The sequence below is a fragment of the Callorhinchus milii genome, unplaced genomic scaffold, assembly GCF_018977255.1.
Source record: "Callorhinchus milii isolate IMCB2004 unplaced genomic scaffold, IMCB_Cmil_1.0 Scaffold1, whole genome shotgun sequence".
NCBI classification, from domain to species: domain Eukaryota; kingdom Metazoa; phylum Chordata; class Chondrichthyes; order Chimaeriformes; family Callorhinchidae; genus Callorhinchus; species Callorhinchus milii.
This window is the reverse complement of record NW_024704742.1, coordinates 27,559,864-27,564,713: the sequence shown is the minus strand read 5'-3', so window position 1 is coordinate 27,564,713 and position 4,850 is coordinate 27,559,864. Positions and strand designations below refer to the sequence as shown.

Here is a 4,850-nt window from a genome sequence, read left to right as displayed (position 1 = left end):
AGTAAATCCAGTGAAACACTGAAATATCATCCTGATGTGAATGACACTGGACTCATTTAAAAAAAAGCTTAATGCTGCGATGGGACAATGATATGGTGGAAATCCTGGAAGGATGATATCAGATGGGCTGAAGGGCCTACTCATGCAAACTGTTATTGTCATCTTTGGAGTAGTCACAGGATCCTGACTTGTGAACAACTGCAAGTATCATCGTATTGTAACAGATGGAAATGTGTAGATCGAGTATGACGTGAGGTCAGTCCAGCAGGGGTTTTGCAGTGAACCCGAAAGGGAGTCGGAGCTTGAGTCAAGCAAAAGCTCTGACCAAACTAGGGGTTGCGATCCCGGGATTTCGGGAGCACCAGCACTATACAGGATCCTGGAATCCTCTAGGGTAATGGTGTTCTGAAATCTTGGGATTGCAACACCTGGATCAAACCCCCCGGGGACCTCTGGACCTGCAGGGAATCAGGTCCAATTGGGCCAGGGGTAACAAGGCCTTGCCATATTGTCAAGATCAGGCTGCTGTGGAGAAGGCTCGGGATTGTTGACCACAGTGCCTGAGAGATCTTGTCAATTAGTACCTGAGCAAGGTGGGAACTGTGAATATTAGCAAGCTATGAGGACACAGACTATGAAACCGAGGTGCTTATACGCCATCCAGTTACAGTTCTGTGTCTGTTAGGGATGCTGGGGGTTCTGATGTTTTCCCACTTTAATAAGCCCCTTGTTTTGTGAACCATAACTCTGTGTGCATTCAGTATCTGTCTGTCGCAGGAAGTACACAGTCCCCTCGGTACAATATTCTAAGCATCTCATACAACCAGCTTTAAGAAATGAAACCCTTCTCATTGTGATAAATGATTTAATATGTTGTGTACAATATATATGTACAATAAGTTTATTCAGCCCAAAGGAAATGCCTTTCTTTGGATAAATTATTAAACCGAGGTCTCGACTGCATGTTCAAGTGGATGTTAAAGTTCTCATGGTACTATTTGAGAAGGGGGTTTCTTCCAATGTCCTGGCGCACAATCCACCAAATACAATTGGTTAATAACTTCATGGATGTTTATAGTACAATACCGTGCTCAAATTGACTGTTGTGTTCAACTACAAAATACAGACAGGTAAATTCCTGTGGAGCTCTTTGACACATCTCAACAACGTGATAGGCACTACAGCAAGTTTAAGCATTAGTATTATTATTATTAACACTGTGGTAGGTAGTGTGGTTCATTGCTTCAAATAAAAACCAAAGCGAAGGATGCAATGTACAGGTGGATTGCAATAGATTACAGCCATACTGTTGATGTGCAATTTGTTACAACACCATGTATCTTCACAATCATCTTTTAATTCAGTGTAATCCCTGTAGGAAACTGTTTCATTCACTGTTGCATCTCTCAGCTTTTAATGATCCATCTTTTTGGTTACATGCTGTCCCTTTATTTTACTTCCCCCTCCCTCCCCCCCACCCCTAAATAGATTCTTAGCCCTTCATTGATTTTTACAGCTTCAGTATCTCAATGAAGTAGTTCCACATTGCTGTCTGCAGATCTCTGCTGCCACACTCTGCTTCTAAATTCCTCCATAGCAAACAATTTGATGCTAGCAAAACTCTGTGTACTTAATTTAGGAGAACAGTTATGGCACTCGGTTTTGTTTGCTTTAATTTGGTCACTACCTATGTACATAGATAAGGTTATATTTAAACTGTATTGTTACATTAATCAGATCACGTGTAAGAATTCAACCAGATAAAAATTAACACAAGTTAAAACATCAACAGTTTGTTAATGCTTTCTCCAAAGCATTATCGTTGGAAACTTTGGGTTTTATAACAGCTCAAATAATGATGACCATGCAACACAGAGCGATGGTCTTCATAGCTCCTTGATCATTTTATTTGCAGTTTTCACAATGCTCATTTGGCTTTTCCCTCCTATATAGCTCTTAAACACTGTCATATATAAATCATAGCAACACAGCACATAAGGTTTCTTTGGACAAAATTAGTCCCCCATAAAATTTAATGAGGTAAAACAGGTTTAAGTATTGATAGTGTCTTGACACAGACTAAGAGGAGGCTGGGACAATTTTTAAAATTTCTTTACGCTATATAGTCCCCAAATTTGAATGATTCCAGATGTTCAAAGAACAAGAAAGGAGATTGTTGGATTGCCGGTTTCGGAAAAAGCTTATCGGTGAGGAGGAGAGAAGAGAAACAAAAAGAAGAGAGACTTGTAATAGATCTGAAGCACACACAAACACACTTACACAAGTACAATTTGCTGGTACTGAGAACTTGCTGTTGAAATGACATTTTGAGAATGGTAACTTCTATATTCTATAAGGAGTCCTGTAGCTCAGTGGTTAGAGCACTCGCCTGGCAAGCGAGAGACCTAGGTTCGATTCCCAGCAGGGCGAAACTTTGGGCAAGTTTCCTTATTCCACACGCCCAATAATAATCCCTCAAGAAAAAAAAACAATAATAAATTGGTCACTTCAATCCACAACTGTTTGGGACACTGCTGTGCGCAATTGGCTGCAGCGTTTTGCCCACAAAATATACAGTCAATTCACTTTACAGTATATTCTGTGAAGCTCTTTGATATGTCTAGAAGATGTGAAAAGCGCTATATCAAATGCAAGGATTATTATTATATTATTCAGTTTCCTATTCTTTTGCTTTCTTTTATTTTTACTGATTCTACCTTTGATCTTGAGCCAATATGAGCAATATAAGCAGGCATAATAAAAGAATCTTAGGGATTCCCACCCATCGCATTGCAATGGGGCCTTCCTGTGGTTTACGTTGTCAGTGCACGATAGAAGGAATGTTACACCTGGAGTCTGATTCTGTATTTGCTATTAGCATCCTCCCCATTACTAATATTACAAATAACACATTTTCCTATGTTCCCATGTTCTCCTTGTCCGACTGTTACAAATCCCATGTGTGTGAAATCCCTTCACATCCCAGTACCTCCCTTTCTCTCTGATCTGCTCTTACCCCACTTCTCTGCCCATTCCCTCCACTCAGTTAACACAGGTCTGCTGTGAGCCTCCCCACTGTATCACCATCCGCGGCTGAGTTTTCAGCCGTTATGACGCCAACCTCTGAAGCTTCATGCCTCTCTTTCTATCTTTAAATCACAAGATCACAAGATTAGTTTGATTGAAGAAGGCCCTTCGGCCCAGCTGATCATATCCATCCAAAACACCCATCACAGCACAAGCTGCTTTTTAATAAAACAATGAGTCTAGTGTCCTAATCTCTACATCTCTTCCTAGCAATCTATTCCCACCTTAAAACTTCCTTTTTTGACCACATTTTGGGGTCAATTTCCTCCCCACTCCTTTCCTAGGTCAGCATCCAACCCCACCAATATGAAGCGCTCTGAGACATTATCCTCTGTGATCCTCTGTGAAGGGTGCTATAGTAAGTTGTTACTCTGTGGTGTCTGTGTGGGAAGAGATTGTAGTTATTCGTTGTTTTTCTAAATTGCATTAAATTGATCTTTTCTTCATTGGATTCTTTTGATGTACTGATTTCCAATTTCTTTGATTGTTACATCTAATATGTTTCATCTGCAAATTCCCTGTATGAAATTGCCCATCTATGAGAAGTAAAATTAATATTTAAAAAATGTCAGTACCCTGATCACCAGTTGAAATAAGTGTAAAGGGCTGGATTGTTGTCTGAGGGAAAACCCTTCTGTCTAACTATAAGAGAAGGCTGGTGCTCAAAATAATTTAGTTACAATGGAATTTCCTCTGAGAATGGGAGAGGCTGACCTTCCAGCTCAGAACAAAGCAACGGTTTAATCCGACAAGAAGGAAACTTGGGAATCAGCCAGGGTTACTGTAGAAGTAAAAGTAGACCTATTATACTGTTTTTCTTTCATGTTTTGTTCATCGTATCCTCAGGTGCAAAATATGTATCTGCTATGAAACTGACATCTGTCTGTAGATTGGTGCTTTGCTACAAAGACAAACAAAAGGTTTTGAATAGAGGTGAATCCTCAATCCAGACTGTGGTTACATTTGCATCAGGATTTGACACTGGCCTTATTAATCATGCAAAGCCACGTTAGTGTACAACTCTCTTGTAGTGTATGTTGGACAGATACCTCCTTAGATCATGACAGTTACACTAAAGTCTTGCACTGAAAATTATGGCTTGTGAATATTTATAAGCCTACAACACACAAAACTGTTATATACACTTACCTTCTTCCTCTTTTCCCCACAAAATATACAGTCAATTCACTTTACAGTATATTCTGTGAAGCGCTTTGAGATGTCTCGAAGATGTGATAAGGCATTATATCAATTGCAAGAATTATTATTATTATATGATCTTCCAAATATGCTCTGAAAATTGTCATGCTGCAATAGCCACTCTACCGTCTAACACTTTAAAAAAATAGCTAATTTAAGGTTTTGTACCAAATAGGTTTGAAACATGCAAATCAATCAGAAATTGAAAATTATTAGTCTTTCAAGGAAACACTTGCAAAAGATATTCTTGGTCCAGTAGCTGTCCTGTAGCTCAGTGGTTAGAGTACTCGCTTTGCAAGTGAGAGACCTGAGTTCAATTCCAGGCAGAGGGCGAAACCTTGGGCAAGTTTCCTTACTTCACACAGAGCCTAATAATAATCCCTCCAAAACCAAAAACAATAATAAATTGGTCATTTTCAATCTACGACTGTTTGTGGGACATTGCTGTGCGCAATTGGCTGCCGCATTCGCCCACAAATATACAGTCAATTCACTTTACAGTGTGTTCTGTGAAGCGCTTTGAGACGTCCTCCCGACGTGAAAAGCGCTTTATCAAATGCAAG

The 4,850-nt window shown here is 39.7% G+C and overlaps 1 non-coding gene across 1 annotated transcript; it reads left to right on the top strand.

The window, feature by feature from the left end:
* Nucleotides 1–2,358: 2,358 nt before the first annotated feature.
* Nucleotides 2,359–2,430, top strand: trnaa-ggc. Its single transcript has one exon. It is a non-coding gene; the product is annotated as a tRNA-Ala (tRNA).
* Nucleotides 2,431–4,850: the final 2,420 nt, after the last annotated feature.